At 32.5% G+C, this 21,878-nt stretch overlaps 1 long non-coding RNA gene across 3 annotated transcripts; it reads left to right on the top strand.

Moving 5' to 3' along the window:
* The first annotated feature begins 4,362 nt into the window (after window positions 1-4,362).
* LOC130733645 (uncharacterized) lies at window positions 4,363-7,871 on the top strand. Of its 3 annotated transcripts, none has more exons than XR_009017518.1 (4): window positions 4,363-4,403; window positions 4,852-4,920; window positions 5,310-5,609; window positions 6,191-7,871. It is a non-coding gene; the product is annotated as an uncharacterized LOC130733645 (long non-coding RNA). The 3 variants fall into 3 exon arrangements; XR_009017519.1 differs by lacking the exon at window positions 4,363-4,403 and adding an exon at window positions 4,417-4,571; XR_009017517.1 differs by lacking the exon at window positions 4,363-4,403 and having other exon boundaries at window positions 4,421-4,920.
* Window positions 7,872-21,878: the final 14,007 nt, after the last annotated feature.

The following is a 21,878-nucleotide window of genomic DNA, read 5'->3' as shown; positions in this document are numbered from 1 at the left end:
TGTGAGGGTATATATATTGGAGGGGGAGGGTATTTTGGTCATTTGGGATTGTTCGAGATGGTTCAGAGAGAGGGGAAGAATGGTTGAGAGGGTTCTGCGGGGTGTTTTTTTAGGTGATGGACATTGGAGAATGATGAAGAGGTTTCGAGAAGATGGAAGAGTGATGATGTACATTTTGGTCTTTTCAAAAAAAAAAGGATAGCCACGTAACGTGATGAGGGGTATGTTGGACTTTGCGCTTGTGAAGAGTGAGGGTATTTTCGTCTTGAAAAGGTGGGAGATCTTGGTTTGGGTGACGTGTGAAGCCAGCTTGGAATAAAGTGAGAGAGAGGTACGAGAATCCAAAAGAATGAGTACACGTGGTTCCAAGTCTTCCATTTTCAAGCGTGAATTTAAATTTTAAAAAGAATTTAAATTTTAAAGGAGGGGAAATGATAATATTTTTTTTGGGTTAATGTTTAAATTAGTCCTGAGTTTGTAAACGTCTTTTTTCATCAAAGAGACTAATATCAAATTTACTTAATAACTCAATGACTAATTTGACTATTAAGTATTAACCCTATTTTTTTTCTTTTCTCCTAAACAAGCATCCATAATAGTCGTGAAACTAATCATTCCTCATATAGTTAACGCATTCAGTGGTCGGAGGTCATAACCACTAATTTTGTTTCTATTCACAATAGTTGGAATTGAAAGGAAAATAACACATAATATTAATAATATTAATGATACTCTTGCATATTTACAATTAAATTGGTTAAACAGAAGTTAAAAAAAAATTGGTTAAACATACTTGTAGATATTTCTTGATTTAAAAATGAATAACTAAAAAATTTGAATTTAGATGCAAATTTTATTGTAAATATCGGTTGCTATAGATTTATTTGAGGAATGAATATGACGGTTTTTTTAAAGTTAAATATATATATATAACATCGGTATAATTTATAATGGTTTTAGACCACCGTAAAAGTGAAAATTTAATGAGGAAACTAAAAAAAATGTTTTGTGGCGGTTTAAACATTTTGGTGTCGCGTGGTTCCAAATTAATGCCGGATAAAAAAGATTTTGGTTATAGTTTTCCTTGCGATGGTCCGGGACGGGGCGGTACTTGTGATATTTCGGCCGTGAATGCTACTATATAGTGGTTTAACGATTATTAATGTTAGATTTATTGTGTTGTTTATTATTTATGAAAAAATGAACATACATCTAACCCGCAATGATGAGAATGGAATTATGTAATAACCTAAAAGTTATTTAGGGCCAACCCACAAATTTCGAACTACGATTTATTAAAGGAGTGAAAGGTGGAGCCAATCACAATCAGTGAACGATAATCTAACTTAATCCAAAAGCTAGTTCGGTAGTGACTCTGATACCATGTAAGGAACATGAATATCCAATAAAGAATTCCAAACATAGCTGATAGAAGAATTGAAATATTGATTCCAAGATTCATTCATATTGAAAAAGATGATGAAATATTACAATGAGGTTGGTATTTATAGACCCACGTCTATATATTTAATAATTTCGACCGACCACAATAGACAAATCATAACAGTCCACAACCTCCACGGCTTGAGTTAAGAAGTGACGAAGAAGTCTTAGAATTATGCACAAAACTAGGACAAGTGACGTTGATCTTGGCTGCGAATGCCGCTGACTATGGTGACACCATAATGGTGCATAACCTCTAGGATTTGAACTAAAGGTTTTTGCGAAGTAGCCTATGAAATCTAGTATGTTGCATTTATACTGTTGTGTTGCCAACCTTCGTCTTTAAAAAATAAGAATTAACTCTATATCTTGTTTAGAAGACTACTTTCAACTTACACAGTGACACTATTTTTTTTTGGCTTAATTGCATATTTGGTCCCCTACGTTTACAAAAGCCACAATTTCGGTCCCCAACAAAAATGAATTGCGTTTTGAGACCCCGACATTAGCCTCCATTTGCAACTTTGGTTTTCCGTCAAACACTTAACAGTTTCTGGAAAAAGTTAATAAAAAATTAAAAAAAAACTAGAGATATAACATTCATCTTCTCCCCCATGATCTTCATCTTCTTGTTCATGGTATACAACCAAAAACCCAGAAAATGTGCAATTATCTTCACCAGAGTCCTAAATGCAGTAAACCAAAACCACACAAGCTTCGATTCAATTATTATCATCAGTACTAAAATAATTCTTCATGTGCAATTGTGCAAATACAACCAATCAAAATTTCAACCTAACATTTAAATCACTTTCCAAGTAAGGAACAATTCACAACACGAAGCATGCAAAAAATCAGATTATCATGAACCAGGGAGAAAAAAAACAAAACCCCACTCTTTCACACAAACACATGGGTTCCAGAAGCTTCTGGATTGAAGAGGACGAGTGCAGATCAGAGATCAAAGAGAGAGGGAAACAAAGAGAGAGAGGAGTGCAGATTGAAGAGGAGGAGGGTGGAAGGGGAACCCATAAGCAAAAACCAGAAGAAGAAGATGAAAAGGAAAAATCTTTGTCTTGATCGATTAGCTTCTTCTTCCCTTCTCCCTCATTTTGCCTCCACACCCATAACGCACCATCCCAAATTCCAGATCTGACAAGCCATGACCTGCTCAGATATTCATCTTCAAAAAAAGGGAAGCAAGGAGAGGAACAAGATGTCACCCACCACCAAAAAAATTGCTCCTTTCCATCGACCTTTTCAGATATGGGTTTTCAACCAACAACAATCGCAGCATACCCAGAAATTCGAGCATGGACAATAGGTCTGTTTATGCTTATGGGGGTTCTCTAATTCTTTTTCTGTTTGGAGAGGATTTTCCCCCCTTGGACTGGTTCGTGGAAGTGACGGCGAGGAGCGGTGATTGTTACGACGAGGAACGGTGGCGGAGAACTAGAGGTTGATGACAGTTGAGATCTCTAGTTTGGGTTAGGGGTGGGTTTAATCTCATGCAAAGATGGGTATATAAATTCTGGGTTGATTCTCTTATGTTGAAGGTTTTTTTTTAAGATTATGGGTTTTGTTTGAAGAAGATGAAGACTATGGATTTTGTATTTTTTTATTAATTTTTGTTCCAGAAACCGTTTAGTTTTTTGACGGAATTGGACAGAAAACCAAAGTTGCAAACGGAGGCTAATGTCGGGGTCTCAAAATGCAATTAATTTTTGTTGGGAACTGAAATCGTGGCTTTTATAAACGTGGGGGACCAAATATGCAATTAAACCTATTTTTTTTTTCTTCAAAATCATAGCTCTAATGTTTCTCATTGGACTACTAATTAAATCAACTCAGCAAGAACATTTAAGTTAGAATATGACTTATAACGACCAAAATGATTTTGCAAACAAAACAAAGCATATCAGAAAATGTAGAAATTCAAGTAGGATCTAATAAATTAATGAGTCTCACTCCCAATACGGCAATACGGTAGGATATGATATATAGTTGTTTTAATTTTTTAATTAATACAAGAAAAGGTAATGCACATAAAAATCAAAGTGCGTGTTGTTAGATTTTTCTCTTGTCTATCTATAATGGTTATCAAAGAAGAAACATCATAAATTGAAGTCATTTGATTGCAAGGTGAAAGAATCTCTTACTATGGCTCACATCACACGAACCAACGGACGTATGTAGGGCATCCTTGGCATTAACACCGGACGCCACGAGAGACTCGCCAAGTTGCCACTACAGCACCACGTATATATCATTTTGCTATTGAAGGACACCTCATAGCACAAATGGTCAAAAGGAGAAGTTTGCTCACATTTGTTTTTCCTCCCTCCTTCCAAACTATATTGGGATAATGGGATCCAACTAATTAACATGTATGTTTTTATAGATATTATCATTCAAATATAAAAAATCATTTAAAAGAAAATTAATTCAATCAATAGATAAAATACTTCTAATGACAAAAACTAAAAAACTATTATTTTGAAGTTTTAGTTTAAAAAAATCTCAAAGTTAATATGTTTAATATATCATTATTTTGATAATATATGATAAAAATTGTTACATTAAATCAATATGACTGATCGAATAATATATATTTGATTCTCCTTAAATAAAATTAAAGTGCAAAGATTTTGAATAAAAAAACTTTAAATTGAAAACTCAATTAGGAGGATAGTCTAATCTATCTATCTATACTATATATAAAGGGAAAGTTTCTGCAGTTTGGAGGGTAATTATGTCATTCAATAATCCATTGCACTACAATCTAAATTTCAGCATGGGTATTTTAGTAAAAATTTATAGTATTATTGTAAGATTCAATCCCAGCCGTTTGTTCCTTTTTGATCTTAGTGTCTTTTATCCTGGCAAGTCACTTCTCCCGTTTTATCTCCCAAATTTCCGTTATTCTTTCACCATTCTTCTCGCGATTCATCTTCCAATAGGTAACACACATGCTTCAATTTTTAGAGTTTTTGTTCACACCCGATTTCTATAAACCAGTCTTATGTATGTGAACCTGCATTGTGGCTGATTCTTTTACATGTTTTTGTCGACTATGGCGGTGGTAAGGTCGAATAGATTATCGATTTTGGGTGACTTTGGTCTCTGCGGTGAGACGTCAATCTCACTTTCTCTTCTTTCAATTTTCATTCCCTTCAATCTCCCGAATTTCATGATCTAATATCACTCTTTGTGCTCATTTCACTCTCTCTCTCTCTCTCTCTCTCTCTAGCTCTCTCATTACAGTTTTGGATTTGGTTCTCTCTGATGTTTCACTTCCTTTGACCTCTTTATGGGCTCCTTTCAGTATTTTGTGTGTGTTTGGTTTGAATATGTTTCAGGGCCTTTGAATGTGATTGCTCTCAGGCAACTAAAAATTGTTGTTCTCAGGATGCAGAGTCGTCAATGTTCGTGTTCGACCATGGAGCTTGACTGCGTGGAGAATAGGACAGCATAAAGGTTTATCTTCATTAGCGCTTATAGTTACTGTCATTTAGGATAAATTTTGAGTGTTCTATGTTTGGTTTTTAAAAAAAATTAAAATTCTTTTTGTTTTGGGCAGTTTTGTTTTACCTAATGTTTGACTACATTCTTCTTCCTATTTTGTTAATCTCACCTCAAATTCACCTTTCAATTCCGTCTTCTATCTACCTTTTGGTTCTGCTTTGGCTAAAATAAAATTCTATTCCTTCTCTTTTTTGTGTGCGATTTCTGGGTTTAGATCCTCTACGGCCTCTCCATCCTCTACATCTAACAAATAGACATGAACCTTTTAATTTAATATTTTTTTTATTTGTATTAATCTTAGTCATTGATTACAAAAACTAATGGCTATGATTTTGCTTCAGTGAAGTCAAATCATGCTGCAGAGGATCCAATTTGGCAACTTCTCTCTGGCTGCAAAAAATAGCTGATCTGAGGATGCAGAGTTGAGGCTGCAAGATATTAGTGTGTCTGACCAAAGTTTCCTGTCACGACACGGAGAATGGGACAACTCAGAGGTGAGGTTGAGATCCAAACCATAACCTTCATTCGATCATAAACACTAGCACATGTACCCTGCAGAGTTGAAGAAGCCAGAGGTGGCAAAGAAATTTCAAATCCCTCCAGCATTCTTCTCCAGTTTTCCTTCATCGTCGTCCACACCGGTAAGCACCTTTGTTCTTACATCTCTTTTTGCAATTTTTGTTCTCTTTTGCAACAGACCCTCTTAATTTATTTGTCCCTAATTTTATTAATCCCTCTTGCATTTTGGAATTAATTTGCCAATATTTTGAATGTATGATATATAGAAATAAGGTATTCCTATTATTGTGAATTATTGAAGTTCTCAATTATAAAAAAGACCCTTGGCTATTCATATATCCAAAACAGGCTATTCATCAAAGTGCAACGGGTGAAACATAAGCAACTGAAATTCCATCTATAATTCTATATGATCTTTTAGTTCCATCATTCCAACTGTCAAACCATTCGTCTCTAATATCTGTGAAATTAGAGCAATTGGCTGTTCTTTGTGAGTGCCATTAATTCATTTAGGCACAATCCTTTCAAAGGTAATTTAAACCTCACAAAAAACGATAACGTTGAATTAATTACTATATAAGGTCACTATTTAAAATCTTTGCTATTTGATTATGGTAGTGTTTGACGGTCCATCTTTCCAATTGTCTGAAAGCCTAATTTGTGGATTAAGAATTGCTTAGTCATGCCATTGTGATTCCCACAGGTTATTACTGGGAGAAGACTGGACATTGCAACTTAATGGAGTCTGTTGGAGAGATCAATTGTAATTGAAAATGAGTATTTAAAGGTTTATTTTCTCATTGGCTTAAAACCACTGTTAAATGCTATATTTGTAATTTGTATTAGTTAGAATTGCTCTTTGTGCAGTCTAAAAGGGAAGTCCTAGAAATGGATGAATTGTTTCAAGTGAAGGGTTGTGAAACTCTGTATGCTATTTGTGATTATGCTTTAATAAATTAACAGAAAATTTGCTCCATTAGAGGGAACCTTCAAAAAATTAGAGCATTGCATGGGTAGTCCTCTAATTCCTTCATCTTTTCTATTTTTTTCACTACGTTCAATATGTGTTTGTTTTGTTGATCTTCGATAGCTCTCTAGGCTCTAGCAACTTGATCTAAGACGTTTGGTGAGGTTAAAATGGAGGCCCCTTATGTCACTCCCTTTGCCTTTTGTCTTTTTGCTTATATTGTAACCTGTTAATACTTTAGACTAAATGGAAAGAAGATTAAGCTTGCGATTGAGACCCATCATGGTTTTAATAAGGTTCAAGTCCTTTTTTTCCCAATTCAATTGTGGTGTCCAAGGTTTGATAATGATTTTTCATTGGTTGTTTATGCATTGTTGGTTGAGCTATGGTTGAAACATGTGAGGAAAATGAACCACAAATGTTCCTGATGAAAGACTAGATAAAATAGTCTTTGGAATTAGAAGGAGTAAGTTAATATTGGTAGGTGAGTCTAAAGAGATATAGTTGCTATAGATGATGAAGAATCACTAAAAGTGATTAATTTGTAACAAGTGAGAGACATTAAAAGTTATTAATTTGTAACATATGAGAGATATTAAAAGTGACTAATTTGTAATTTGTGTGGAAAATCATTAAAAGTGATTATTTTATAATGGATGAGAGACATTAAAAGTTAGTATTAATTTGTAACAGATGATAGGTGATAAGTGCCAATTTTACGTAGTTTTCCATTGTTATTAAGGCACTTATCTATGTGATTTATGGAAATTATCTTGCAAATTGACTCTCTTTTGATTAGAATGTGTTTAAATGGAGATCCAATCTCAATTGTTGTTGTAGGGACATGAATCTAGTGAAGAGATGAAGATTTGGTGAAAAGATAAAGAGTTTTGGAAGGTTTGGGAAAAATCAGCTGAGCCCTTTAAAAACCAGCTGAGCTCCTTTTTCCTGTCAGAAAAGGGCTGAGCGGCCAAGAAATGGGCTGAGCGTCTTCAAGGCGGTTAAAGAAAACCCATCCCTAAAGTAACAGGGCGCTGAGCGGCCAGAAAAGGGGCTGAGCGGTCGTGCCAGATTTGCCATTTAAAAGGAAATTTTAAAGCAGAACAGAGGAGAACTTCTGGGACCATAACTGAAATCCACAACTTAGGGAAAGATAGAACTCGAAGGAGAGCATCAAGGGAGGTATAGGAGACTTGGGAGAAGGCTTTGGAGTCAATTTCATCGTCGGGGAACCGTCACGTATTCGGTTTTTCATCGTTCTTCTTCTCTTTTATGATTGTAAATCTATCCATGGACATGGATAGCTAATTTCTCATTTGTTGGGATTAGAACTAGTTGTTTTGATGCTCATGTAATCTATTTGATTTCCTTTCATGCAAATTTCATGTTTCTATGCCAAATAATCAATGGTTTTCTCTTTTGCTTCATGCTACATCTTAGGTTTGATCCCCTTGGGTATTTTGATTGATTCAAACTTGTGTAGGGAATTCACACGTTCTTGAGTCTGAACTGGAGTTAATCATATGTTTCTTTTCCATGATTCAATGATTTTTACCTTGTGCTTCATGCTTGTTTTGGATTGATCACCTAGAACATGAATTTAGATTTAATAGGATGGTGGGATCTAACTATTTAAATCTGAAATAGGTAAAATCATCTAATGATTCTAAGGTCTAGGGATAGGGTTAGATCATTAGTCTATTCAAACATCCATGCTTAATGCTACTCACTATTGTTAATCGATCAAGGGATTAAAGGTTAATATAGTTGAGTTGATAATCTTCTACGCCGGGGGACTGGGTAGTAAGATAAGAAATGGTGGGAGGAATCAATTGCATAGAACGATATTTGTATGTGAATCAATAGAATACATAGAGGTCAAACAACGAAACTCTAATCCCAGCAAAACTATCTACCTTGGTGAATCCAATTACTTTATCTGCTTTCTTTATATTTTCATGTTCTTAAACAAACCCCTAATATCTCTGTTAACCATCATTTGAGTTTGTTAGCTATTGAATGACATAAGTATTACACCTCCCAGTGGATACGACAAAACCCTTTACTATACTACAATTGAGTCTTGAGAGATTCGAACGTAGAGTGGTAAAAAAATCTTTCAACAAATTGGCGCCGTTGCCGGGGAGGTGTGCCAATACTAATTGCATTGCAATAGTTTTCATTCTTGAATGATTGTGAATATAGTGTATAGTTTTTGTTTTCAGTTTAACTTTCCTTGTTGTTACTAATCTCTTGTGTTAGTTAGCTAGTTCAAGAGGAGAAGCAACAAGAAGCTTCTGAATCACTACTTTCAAAATGTTTCAATCGTCTCAAACATACTATCCCTCCGAAGAGGATAGGATTTCTAAGCTTGAGGATACATTGGTGCAATTTATGCAATTGTCAATGATTAATCAAAGGAATACTGAGGCTTCCATCAAGAACTTGGAGGATCAATTGGGAAAGCTAGCTAACATGGTAGCTGAACATGGAAGAGGAATTGTTGAAGCACAAGTGGAAGAAAGTGAGGAAGAAGAAGAAAAATCAAAAAAAGAAGAAAGAGATCCAACCCTTCACCACTTACCGATTCCTTCAAGCCCTCCACAGGTAAAACATGATGAGGATGAGGTAAGCGTTGAAGATTTTGATAGCATATCACATCACCAATGCAATGATGAAATTATTAATGTTGAGCATATTGACTCTGTATTTGGTGATAGGTTTGATGAACAAGTTCCATCAAATTCTTCAAAGAACTTTAAATTTTCATTCATTCATATGCATGTAAATACCTTGGCATGTGAGTTGAATGTAGGTGAATTGGGTTTGATTGAGAAAAGAAAGAAAAAAAATGAGTTTTTGATGGCTTGGAAATACTTTGTTATAAAATTAGATGAAATCCAAGTCAAAAGGCCTAAAAAAAGGAAGGGGTTATACTATAATCCTTGTTTGTGGTCACCATGATAGTGCTAGCGTCAAGCTAATGACCTTAAACAAGCGCTTCCTGGGAGGCAACCCAGTGTTTTTATTGCTTTTGTTATATTTATGTTTTTATGTGTTTTAGTAAGTGGTAGTGTGATTTTGTGAAGCTTTGATTAATTGTGTGCTTTAAGGTGCTTCACAAGTTTTGATAGATATATTGAGTGTGTTCATAAGCTTTGGAAGCAACGAAAATGATAAACTTTGAATTTGAGGAGGTGACTTGTGAAAATGCATGAAATTTGAATGGAATTTGGATCATGTGAAATTTCTGTTCAAAATTTGAGTTTAGGGGTTGCTACAGGTTCAACTAAGTGTTTATCATGCATATGGATTGATGGTATGCAAGGTTTGTATGAATTGTAAAATCTGAGGTATGTGGTTGTGTGGTCTTAAGTGAAAAACAAGTCCCACTATGGTATTTTCTTCATAAACTATGCAAAGTTTCTTCCTATTGCTTGTGAACCATCTCATAATGTGTTTTGAATGTTGTTTTTCAAGTTTTAGGATAAGTTTTAGTGAACTTCTTGATGTGTGATGGAATTGCAAAAATGAAGGTCTATTTGTGATTGTCATGTCCATGGAGTGAGTTATGATGCCATGCGTTTCAATTGTGTATCTAAAAGCTCTCAACAAGTTTTAAATAATGTTAATATATCGTTTTGAGGCCTAGCATGAAGGAAATGTAAGAAGTTCAAAATATAAGGTATTGAGTTGTGAAATAAGTGAAATTTGACCCTAAATGGAGCTTAGAGTGACTTTTGTGCGAAATGTGCTTCAATTTCTAATCTTAAGTTATGCACAAGTTTCATAGGGTATATAAATGTGTTTGAACCAAATGGCATGTGTTAAAATTGTTTAAATCAAAATTTGGCCTATTGAGTTGTGGAAATGCATGAAACTTGACTTTGAAGCTTGGATTGCAAATCACTGATGAATTGAGCTTGAGTGTGGATTTTTAAGGCTTAGACATGTTTCATATGATGAATGGATGTGAAAGAATCAATTGGCATGCTTTGAAAATTCAAAACTCAAAATTTGACCTACCCACTTGTGAAAATTGTCAATTTGATCTTTTGATTTTGGATTTGTGATTGAAAATTTAGTTTGAAAAAGATTTGAGCAAGTTTAAATGAGTGTTTAGAGTGGATGAGTGAAGGTGAGGAGTGAAAACTTAGTCTAGAACAAGCATTGGATATAGCACTTGTGAAAAACCAGATTTTTCAACTGCAACACCATTATGCAGGTCTTATTTCTGTCCAAAACACGCTTAGCGTGTTATTTGGGGTGCTTAGCGCCCTGAATTTTGCAAAGCATAATGGATTCACTGTCATTTTAGCGCTCAACGCTAGGTTTGGGCGCTCAGCGCCACCCTTGAAACAGCAATACATGCTTTACTTCAAATGTACATAACTTCTTCATTTCTTATCGGGTTTAAGCAAATGACCACTCTTTGGAAACATCTTGAAGTCTATTTTCATATGAACTTGAGTTTTTACTATTATAACACTTTTATTTTCTCATTTCTCTCTTTTATTCTAACATGTTTCAAGTGACTGTAAGACAGATTAACAATAAAATCATACAGTTTGGCCTGAGGACAGTCCATTTCTCAAGGAGGGAGTGAGACATCAAGGATTTGAGTAGTGATCTTGGATTCAAAGCATTCACATCATGAGGGAGTCCACTTTACCTTGTTTTTAGTTTCTTTTTAATAGTATAGTTTTTTTCTATAGATAGCACTTGTGCCCTAGATTTCATGTTTCTCTGACTGTTTTCAATACTAGCATGACTATTGTGAGAAGCCCTTGATCTGTACTTAAAATGAATTGATTTTAGTGATTCTATGATAGAAGTTGTGTTTGCACTCATTGATGTCATGACTAGATATGATTGCATTATTCACTTGGAATTCTTGAAGCATAACAAGAAAATTACTTGAAAATCAGGGTTATTTGAAACTTTTTAGCCTGTGAGGGAGTGTTCCTATACACTGTGAGTTGAGAGAGCATCACTTCTTTGCATGGTTGATTTTGTTTGAGTATCTGATATCATTGGCTGCATGGAATTGATAGGAAAGGATCAAGGCATATTTTGTTATGTATATATAGCTACTTAGCTAAATAGCCTTCCTATTTCAATAGAAGTCCATTTGTTACCCCTTTGAGCCTGAATGTTGAATGTTTTGTGTATTGTTCTTCACTATAACCCTATCCCTAAAAGAAAAACAACGACTTTCCTAAGCTCGATAGGCTAAGAGAGCATTCACTAGTGTGAGTTGTATGCAAGTTGGGGGGAGAAGGCTCTTGAGCTGAATTTTTTGTGCAATTTCAGATTCAATGTATTTGTAAATATTTTCAAATGTGAGTATGCTTGAAAAGAAAAAAAAAGGGCAAAAATAGAAAGAAAGAAAAAAGAAAAAAAAATGCAACAAGAACAAAAAGAGAATAAAGAAGAGATTGATGAGAAAACAAAAGGGTTGAGTTGAATTGAACATGGTGAATGGGAGTTGGTTTAAAGCAAGTTGAGGGGAGTGAATATCATGAATGTAAAGTGTGATTTCTCTCTTGCCTTGTTGAGTTTCTTTGCATATCCTGAAAAACAAAACTCTTTGAAGCCTAGCCTCATTACAACCCTGTAAAGACCTTAGTGATCCTTGATTTCACATGTAGTTTTGATGATTGAGGAGACAAGTAACAATCTTGACTTATGTGATTCAGTGATGTACATGAGCGAAACACAGACCTTGCCTGATTTACATGCTATATCCTGACTCGATTGAGTGGTTCCCTGATCAAGAGTAATTGATTGCATGCCTATTGAGTTTCAGGTTGCATAAGTAGTTGTATTAATGTCATGCATTCTCTTGTGGGCATCATGTTTCTGTTTTGGATCATTGATTCAATCTTTGTGAGATCTTGCAAATTGAGCTTTGAAAAAGTTTAAGTCATGCTTGTTTGATTTAAGTCATTACCTTTTGTTTGAGGACAAACAAAGTGCTAAGTTGGGGGGAGTTGATAAGTGCCAATTTTACGTAGTTTTCCATTGTTATTAAGGCACTTATCTATGTGATTTATGGAAATTATCTTGCAAATTGACTCTCTTTTGATTAGAATGTGTTTAAATGGAGATCCAATCTCAATTGTTGTTGTAGGGACATGAATCTAGTGAAGAGATGAAGATTTGGTGAAAAGATAAAGAGTTTTGGAAGGTTTGGGAAAAATCAGCTGAGCCCTTTAAAAACCAGCTGAGCTCCTTTTTCCTGTCAGAAAAGGGCTGAGCGGCCAAGAAATGGGCTGAGCGTCTTCAAGGCGGTTAAAGAAAACCCATCCCTAAAGTAACAGGGCGCTTAGCGGCCAGAAAAGGGGCTGAGCGGTCGTGCCAAATTTGCCATTTAAAAGGAAATTTTAAAGCAGAACAGAGGAGAACTTCTGGGACCATAACTGAAATCCACAACTTAGGGAAAGATAGAACTCGAAGGAGAGCATCAAGGGAGGTATAGGAGACTTGGGAGAAGGCTTTGGAGCCAATTTCATCGTCGGGGAACCGTCACGTATTCGGTTTTTCATCGTTCTTCTTCTCTTTTATGATTGTAAAGCTATCCATGGACATGGATAGCTAATTTCTCATTTGTTGGGATTAGAACTAGTTGTTTTGATGCTCATGTAATCTATTTGATTTCCTTTCATGCAAATTTCATGTTTCTATGCTAAATAATCAATGGTTTTCTCTTTTGCTTCATGCTACATCTTAGGTTTGATCCCCTTGGGTATTTTGATTGATTCAAACTTGTGTAGGGAATTCACACATTCTTGAGTTTGAACTAGAGTTAATCATATGTTTCTTTTCCATGATTCAATGATTTTTACCTTGTGCTTCATGCTTGTTTTGGATTGATCACCTAGAACATGAATTTAGATTTAATAGGATGGTGGGATCTAACTATTTAAATCTGAAATAGGTAAAATCATCTAATGATTCTAAGGTCTAGGGATAGAGTTAGATCATTAGTCTATTCAAACATCCATGCTTAATGCTACTCACTATTGTTAATCGATCAAGGGATTAAAGGTTAATATAGTTGAGTTGATAATCTTCTACGCCGGGGGACTGGGTAGTAAGATAAGAAATGGTGGGAGGAATCAATTGCATAGAACGATATTTGTATGTGAATCAATAGAATACATAGAGGTCAAACAACGAAACTCTAATCCCAGCAAAACTATCTACCTTGGTGAATCCAATTACTTTATCTGCTTTCTTTATATTTTCATGTTCTTAAACAAACCCCTAATATCTCTGTTAACCATCATTTGAGTTTGTTAGCTATTGAATGACATAAGTATTACACCTCCCAGTGGATACGACAAAACCCTTTACTATACTACAATTGAGTCTTGAGAGATTCGAACGTAGAGTGGTAAAAAAATCTTTCAACAATAGGTGAATTTGGTTTTATGTAACCATTATTCCATTAGTTAATTAGATAATTAGAAGAGCTGAAGATGAATAGCTATGGATGAGTCTCATAAATGATATATAGATAGTAGATAGAAGGTTAGCCAAATGGAACTCTGATGCTAACCTTCTTCAATATCAGGTTTCCTGTAGTTCCTGTTTTTTATTTATTTAAAATGCATAATTAGAACAACAATGGTTGTTTTATCACTTATTTTACTGACTAGCTTGGGTTTTCATGTTATTTGGCACTTTGAATCTTCCATCCAATAAATTTATGGGTTCATTGCTGATGAATTCTCTCCTCTCTAAGACTTTTGCTCACTACAACACAGGCACTGAACATGCATGCTTCCCAACTGCAGCCTCAGGGTCAGCTCCCAAAATCATAAAATTCACCAAAATGGTTTTGTAACTTTAAGAGCTTAATGTGGCTTTGATGGGTGTCTTTGCATTTAGCAATTGGGTCTGTGCCTATATTTTATGTTGTGAAATATATTTCCCGTGTACATCTTAGGGATTTCCTTCTTGGGATGCATACTAAAGAATTGGTATTTATGATATTGGCAGAGAGACACATACCGTAATTTGAAGCTTGCTGATTTTTATTGGCTCAACCATTTTTTAATGAGTTTAATGCAGACCTTATAAAAGTCTGCCCATTGATAAAAAGTTGTAGTTCATATTCTAATTATTTGTCTTACTTTTTATGCTTGACTTTGTTTTAGTACATTATTCTATTAAAAACAGCTTAATTAAGCGCTTAGCTTATGGTCATAAGCACTTATGGCATAAGCGCTTATTCATAAGCTATTTTAATAAAATTATTGAAATAAATTGAAAATAAGTTATATATCAGCATAAGCTCTTTTTCATAAATTATCCTGAATAGCTTATGAAAATAAGCTCAAAACAGCTTATGGCCTGCTCTCTCAAACTGACATAAAAATTTATGCTATCAAATAAACTCTTCCAAACGGGGCCTTACAGGTTGTGACTTCTTTATTGCTACCTTTACAACCTTGGAATTACCTCCGCATAAAAACTAACTGTATGATTTTACGGGTACTACAGCACAAATAAATATGGATTTGGTATTTGGAAGTGCTTCCTCTATTCCCCTTACTTCAGAGTTCAGATTGCAATTTGAAATTTGAGTTTGCCATATGCAGTATCTTTAATTTCGTGGAAGAGGCTCGTTGTCCATGTTTTAAAATAAAATTTAAGTTCTTTTTATAAATACTAGTGCTTTTTTACCCGTGCGTTGCACGGGGAATATGTCTATTGTATTTGATATATCGATTCATATTTTAAATTATAAATATTTAAGATGCTAAGAATGTAAGAATAATCATAATAAAGATGTAGATATTTAAAGAGCACAAATTTTGAAAAACACAGAAGTTAATAAACCAAAAGCTTTAATTTTTGCATATGTGAGGTATAACTGAATTTTGTTTGTGAAGATGTATACTCGTGTTGCATAAAGGGTAATGCTTTTGTGTTTTAGATATATAACAATACATAAATATATAATTATTTTTTAAATTATTAAAAATACACTTAAGTTATAGAAAATGAATTTTATTTTTTTTTAACTCGTACAAATTTTCATTTTCATGTAAAATGTTTCTCCCCGTGAGATCTCGTAACTCTAATTTGTTAGCACTAATAAATTCATGTCATAATTTTATAGTACATATGTATTAATATTTTGTGTTCCTCTTACTTTTCTTATTATCAAATTATTATAGTTATATACTTATATAAATATACACTCTTAAAATTTTGAAAATAATACTAAAGTTAATTATATTAAATTTATTCTATTAAAATAAATTAAATTAATTAGTTTAGAATATAATGATTGTATAAAAAAAGTATAATGATACTTTTTATATAAAACAAAATCTCACGTAGATAGCATTATAGTACTTTAAAATTAAAACATACAATTGAAAATTATACGCAAATACAAACAACAACCACTTTTAGGTTTCAGAGCAGACTTAAATGCAAATCATCTTACTCAATGGATTCTCATTTATCAGAGAAACAAAATCTTATAAATTTCATAAATCAATATAGAAGGGGAAATTCTAGTGTTTTTTTACCCGCGCGTTGAACGGGGAATATGTCTATCACTCTATCGTATTTGATACATCAATCAATTATTTGATTATTTAAAATATATTAAACAATATATGAAATAGAAGGGTCTCAAATGCTAAGCAAAGTGGACCAAAAGACTTGTCATCTAAGCCTGATTGAGATAAAGATGAAATCGTTTCACATTCTTCATGAACATGAAAACAATGACACAAATAATAGATATAAGGAATCACCAATAAAGCAAACGATAAACACATATTATGAAAAAAAAAGGATGTGATAGTAACACTAATCAGGATTGTAAAAGATAAATCATAAAGTATGACATCATTTTGTGTTTATACCAAGTCATCCAAGTTTGAGTCAATATTGCAAGGTACCTACAAAATTTATGAAATATATCGAAAATTTTTTTTGGTTTGTTTGCTCTGTCCTGTTTTCTTTCCGGCACTTTCTAGGTTTTCCTATCTTTCTGTCTTTGGGTTTCTTCTGTTTGGTTTTTGTCTGGCTCGATCTTTGGGTGTACTTTCGGGTTTTTTCCGCCGGTGTTGGTTGGTTTGTATTTCCTGCTTAAGAGTTATCTCTCAAGCCTTTTGATATTATATATATATATATATATATATATATATATATTTATCTTTCAAAAAAAAAAGTTTGACTTTTTTATTAGTAGTTTGTCAACACTACTTTAGTTGCATATAATAATAAAATGTGTAAGAAATATATATTGATTCGTCTACTTGAAATTTGTCTTCTAAAGGAGAAGAGCCGAAATATATAGGGAGTTTATGATCTTTTATAGTATATCAAGTAACAATTTTATGTCTAAGGGTGACGACTGTCCTATTACCACAACGTGATTCCACCCTTAGTACATTCATTAAAAAATTATTCTTTTTTTGAAAATGGAAGAAATAGCACGTGATTCTTTTTCAAAAAATTCAACGTGTCAATACATTAGATAACAACTGTGATTCTGTTACATATTTAATTTAAAAAAAAAAGTGATTATTAAACAATAGATGAAATAGAAGAGTCTGAAATGCTAAGGAAAGTGGACAAAAAAGAATCACCAATAAAGTAGATGATAAATACATATTAATCATGGAAAAAAAAGAACGTGATAGTAGCACAAATCTGAATTGTGAAAGATAAATCATAAAGTATGACCTCATTTTTTTTTATTTCAAGTCATCCATGTTTGAGCCAATATTGCAGGGTGCCTACAAAATTTAAGATATATATCAGACTTTGTACATACTTGTTTTAATCAATAAAGAATTATTTCATTGTAAGGGAAAATAGAACGAACCTTAAACCGACAATAATATTTTTGCATCAGATGTTCATCAACTTATAAGATGTCATAGACATCATGTTAACAATGAAATAAAGTTAGGTCACTTAGAAGTCAGTTTGTATTAAAAAACTATTAAGATAAAAAATTAAACTAACCACTCATATGTTCTCAAAAACTTCTTGGTAGACAACATTGCGCTTGGAGTTTGAAACTACCCCTTGTTTATCCCCTAGTGTTTTTTACCCGTGCGTTGCACGACAAATTGATTGTTGGAGTTGACATTAATAAAAAATATAACAAAATGTGATGAGTATAGAGAAATACGTGTGGTATAGAGTAAATTATATAAGTTGTTTGTATGAGAGCTGTGATAGTAGAGAAATAATGACGTAGATTCTCTCCCATCGTTGGGTTAAATAGAGAATAAGAGAGGGAATTAGTTTGCCATGAATCGACATTTAAATAAAAATAAAAATATCAAAATATAAAAACAATGATAGGCTTAATAAATTAATAAGATTACTCCCTCCCAATAACCAAAAAAATAAGATTACAATTGGAAAGCTAAAAAAATTGATCAAACTTTGTTCTATGTCTACTCAAAATGAGAAGATTGAAAAAATACATTGGACCCACAAAATCTGCCCCTTTATCTCTCATCCCTTGCCAATCAAACACACTAACTCTTATCTCTCTCTCCTCTATTTCTCTCTTCTCTTTCACTACCATATCAAACAAAGCATTAGAGAACCTAGTTGAATAGTTTAGCAAGGCTATAACAAAATGGCATAGGAGTTCTTGGAAAAATAATTTTAAAATTTCTTTAAATTATTTTTCAAATCTTATCCAATATAGCTTTTGTTTGAAAGTAACATATCCACTTCATTAGCATTCTTTGTGTGCAATCACCCTCCTCTCCCTCTCTGTCTCTCTATTCTCCTACCTACAACTCATTTCCTTCTTCTAGCTTCTCATACCTTATTTCAAGTAGTGCCTTGATTTATTTAAGGCATTTGATTCAAATTAGCCTAATTGAACCAACCAAAACACATAAAGAATAAAATTAAAAACAGACACATAAGTAGCTTCAAACCAATACATTAATCTTATGAATCAAATGCTAGACATAAAGAACTTTTAACTAAAAGGATTCATTCTCCTACCTCAGAAATTAAAAGCATTAAGCCACATGCTTTTCCTTCCCAAACTCTATCTCGAGCCTTTAATGTACTTCAACAATTCTTCTCTAATTTTTTTTTGAAATCTCCTGCATTCTTCATTCCTTAGCATAGTTTGAGAAAACAAATCATAATATGTCTTAGATCAAGAAAATCATTTCAACCTACAATATTATATCAAGAAACTGATTTTGGAGCAACACGCGTAGGTAGATTGGAGGAACCATCACCTATAACCCGAGTCAAAATAAGATTAGACATAAACAAAACTATGCAAAGAAGGAATTTGAAGAGGAAAATGGAGAATGCTCACCAATTTTTCCGGCCAGCTCTCCAATTGAGTCATGGAACGTGACAAAGAGGGGAGTCGAAGCCATCATTATAAATTTAGTAAGGAGTAGTAGTAAATCTTCTTTCAAAATATAATTTATTTAAATCTTAGATAATTAGGGAAAATCTTTTAAAATTCAGGTTTCAAGATAAAATAGCACAACATAAGAGAGGCTATCTAACAAATTGACAATAAAAACAAAACAAAATCTTTAAAAAATATTTAATAAAAATACGATAAAAATTCGGATTTTTTTTAGAGTATTAATTAATTTAAGATAAAAATAAACAACCTAAATCCTAATTGATTTATACTCTAAAAATAACTCTAAAATAGAATAAAATATTTCCTGTAGAATCACATACAAAGGAGAATCAAAAAACATAAAAAACAAATCAAAATATTGCAAAATTCCATATAGAATATAAAATGGACTCACCATCCATGGCTTCCAAAGAATCTCTTTTGGTGGAATATCTCTAAAAAAAAACCTGAAGAAAAGAATTTGAAATTAGCATGGCAAGTGATGAACGAAATTGACCTTGAAGTCAAACATGAGTGAATGAAAGTTAAAGGTAAAGTAAAATAAAATTGAAAAAAACCATAACATATTATGCAAGCAAATGAAGAAAATAATTTGAAACCTCCATCTGCAACCTTCCCAATCAATCCAAGGCAGCAAATCGGAGGGATGCGATTGCAAGTCGATGGCAAAGTGGTTCCGTTGAGAGATGAGACGATTTTGTGGGGGTGGTTCCGTTCAGTTGAGAGATGAGATGAAAATTGCATGGAGGAGATGAATTCCATGGAGGAGATAGTGGAGGTAGGCAGGGTTTTAAGAGGGTTTTTGCTGATGGGATGCATTATTGATTTAAATCACTTATCACAGATTTTATATTAAGATAAAATCATGAAATAAACAACATAAATCCTAATCAAATCTAAAATTAAAAAATGTACCAAATAAATATAGATAAAAACTATCAAAATCTAGCAAATCACAATAAAAACTCATAAAATCAGGAATTAATTAAAAATCCAAAAATTCAATAAAAATACCATAAAAAATAAATAATAATATAAATTAAGATAAAATACAGAAATAAACAACATAAATCCTAATCAAATCTAAAATTTAAAAATGTACTAAATAAAAATAGATAAAAACTATCAAAATCTAGCAAATCACAATAAAAATTCATAAAATCCGGAATTAATTGAAAATTCGAAAATTCAATAAAAATACCATAAAAATTAATTAATACTCTAAAAATAAATCAAAAATAAATTAAGATAAAATCAAGAAATAAAAAACCTAAATCCTAATCAAATCTAAAATTTAAAAATGTATTTTTTTATTAAGGAGAAATAAGGTAAGGAAAAATCAGGGCACATGTGGCAAGTGGGGCCAAGGAGAAATAGTTTACATGTAAAATATTAGGTGAGAATTAATCTGGGAGCGACACGTCATTAACTTGACATGTGAGAGCGACATGTCATGCTAGAAGTTGTTCTTTTCTAATATATATAAAATTTAAAAATGTTCTAAATAAATATAGATAAAAACTATCAAAATCTAGCAAATCACAATAAAAACTCATAAAATCCGAAATTAATTAAAAATCCGAAAATTCAATAAAAATACCATAAAAAATAATTAATACTCTAAAAATAAATAATAATATAAATTAAGATATAATACAAAAATAAACAACATAAACCCTAATCAAATCTAAAATTTAAAAATGTACTAAATAAAAATATATAAAAACTATTAAAATCTAGCAAATCACAATAAAAACTCATAAAATCCGGAATTAATTAAAAATCCGAAAATTCAATAAAAATACCATAAAAATTAATTAATGCTCTAAAAATAAATCAAAAATAAATTAAGATAAAATAAAGAAATAAAAAACCTAAATCCTAATCAAATCTAAAATTTAAAAATGTATTTTTTTATTAAGGAGAAATACGGTAAGTAAAAATCAGGGCACATGTGGCAAGTGGGGCCAAGGAGAAAGAGCTTACATGTAAAATATTATGTGAGAATTAATCTGGGAGCGACACGTCACTAACTTGGCCTGTGAGAGCGACACGTCATGCTAGAAGTTGTTCTTTTCTAATATATATAGATATAGATGATATGTTAACCTAATAGTGAAAAGGTGATATATAAGATGATTTTTTTTTATTTTTTTATATATTTTTAATATAAAACATGAATTAATTTTTTTAATATAAAACAAAAAAAATACATGCAATAAATGCCATTTAATTTCCTTTTTTGTACATCGAAAAAATTAATTGCACCTTGCAGGGATTGATCTCAAGACCTCCCCCACCCAACTTATATTTCCCCTAGCTCTTACCACTTGAACTAACCTTCGGGGACAATTATGATACTAATTAGGTTTGTGGAATGATTTTTTTAGCATTTCTAAATATTTTAGGAATTAACATTAAGACTAATTAATATATTCTATAAATCCAAAATAATTAATCATGACCTATAGAATTCTCTAACTTAAATAAACACACTAAAGAACACATTAAAAATAATTTTGGTGGAGTCGGTAATATTCATCAACCAAGCATTTAGGAAAACAAACAAAAGATTAAAAAAATAGCAACTCACAATAGAGAAACATCATTCTACCAGCCCTCTGCACCACATGTGTCGATTTCGATATCAAGGTATGACTCAGTCACCTATGCTTTAGTCATTTGATTATTTTCAGTTTCATATTTCAATAATCTTTTATAATTCTGAAGAAAAAATACAAATTTAAAAAGAAAAAATACACACGATAAATGAAAATGAATAACCCCGTGCACGGGTAAAAATACTAGTATTACTATATTAGAATGATTTTTTTAGGGTCAACATTAAAATGATTAAATAAAAAGAAAAGTGTAGAAACACGTAGAAAGTAAAAAAAATCTTAAAATGATCAAATAGAAAGAAAAGTTTAGAAACATGTAGAAAGTCCCTATCTCATATCAGCAGAAAACTCCAGAAAATCCCAGGTTCATTAACTTCTCTTCTATATAAAGCTTCACTCG

This window comes from Lotus japonicus, chromosome 1, assembly GCF_012489685.1.
Source record: "Lotus japonicus ecotype B-129 chromosome 1, LjGifu_v1.2".
Classification (NCBI taxonomy): Eukaryota; Viridiplantae; Streptophyta; class Magnoliopsida; order Fabales; family Fabaceae; genus Lotus; species Lotus japonicus.
This window is presented reverse-complemented; position numbering and strand designations above follow the sequence as displayed.